Here is a 1,274-nt window from a genome sequence, read left to right as displayed (position 1 = left end):
TCTCTTTATTTTTTTAGAGTAGCCCTAACACTCCGCTGTCCTGATGCACAGTTATCATGGCGAGTAGTTCAAGTCMTGCTGCAGAAAAACGTTCCCACATCATGACTCTTCCAGCGCTGTGCTTCACAGTTACGAAGCTCTTTTGCCTTTTTCCTGCGTTTGATTCATGCCATGTTCTCTGTTCTGGGATGCAAATAAATMATTTTAGACTCAGCTGTCCAAAGAACAGTATTTCTAAATAGCTGAGTTAGTTGGTTTGGTGTCAACCACCAAAAACGTTTTATGGTTGCATTTATTTCCACATTCAAACAAATTATAGAAATAGACAAAATGCATCAGGATGTWGCTTCACACAATCTGTTTCCTGGATCTTTTATCTTTTTTTTAATCCCCCAACTAATTTAATATTTTAAATTAATTACATTTTCACAAACTTCAARTACTSAAATATTTAGAATATCCTCTTATTAGCTCCTGTTTGCTTTCTTATTTACRTGTCAGAAAGGTTTTGAAATATAACATTTCATCATAAACTAATACGTGCTCCAGCTGGGGTTTGTGTGACTGAGAGGCTCCTATAAAATAAAGCTCTTCAGTGTGTCAGGTTCATCAACACRTGGACAAGTGGAGCAGAAAACCTCTGAACTGCATCTAAGGTAGAACATTTAATAAAAATACTTMTTTTCACTCTTTAAATTAAAACTGCTAAAAATAAAACATTTGTTATTTGTTTGAATCTTTTAGGGCAGCTGGACCAGCGAATCCAGCTGGCTACCGACAGGAAGGTGTWRCATTTTWAAAKATATTTTTTATTAAGTAATAAAACAACAAAGCATATCTGTAAAATAAGCATCTACAAACTCAAMTTAATAGGCAGTTTCTTACAATRAAATACTAAAATATAAACTTAAAATATTTCTTTTGTTATGTGAATTCAAATAATTTACTTTGTAMATTTTTCCCTGCTCAGATGAAAGGCCTGTTCTGGGTGACTGTGATCTTCTTCCTGTCTGCTGGAAACACTCTGGCTGCTTTAGACCAGAAATGGCTTTCAGATATTGTGCAAACCATCAAGAACAAGTGAGTAATTGATTTGTTTTGTTCCACCTATAAGCTACAGAAGCAGAGAGAGTGAAGCATAGAAAACTATGGCCTTGAACTCTCTATAGTGAGAACTGACTTGTGCTCAACAGATATTTTCTGAGTAATGTTTTCATTATTAAGACTGTAGTTTTAATATTGAAGACACAACCTGGTGCTTCACTTGGATGCTA

General features: G+C 34.6%; 1 long non-coding RNA gene across 1 annotated transcript; it reads left to right on the top strand.

The window, feature by feature from the left end:
- The first annotated feature begins 630 nt into the window (after window positions 1–630).
- Window positions 631–1,035, top strand: LOC103469942 (uncharacterized). Its single transcript, XR_534428.2, has 3 exons — window positions 631–656; window positions 745–785; window positions 971–1,035. It is a non-coding gene; the product is annotated as an uncharacterized LOC103469942 (long non-coding RNA).
- Window positions 1,036–1,274: the final 239 nt, after the last annotated feature.

The sequence above is a fragment of the Poecilia reticulata genome, linkage group LG1 (assembly GCF_000633615.1).
Source record: "Poecilia reticulata strain Guanapo linkage group LG1, Guppy_female_1.0+MT, whole genome shotgun sequence".
Lineage (NCBI taxonomy): Eukaryota > Metazoa > Chordata > Actinopteri > Cyprinodontiformes > Poeciliidae > Poecilia > Poecilia reticulata.
The sequence above is the reverse complement of the archived record's forward strand: the minus strand, read 5'-3'. Positions and strand labels throughout refer to the sequence as shown.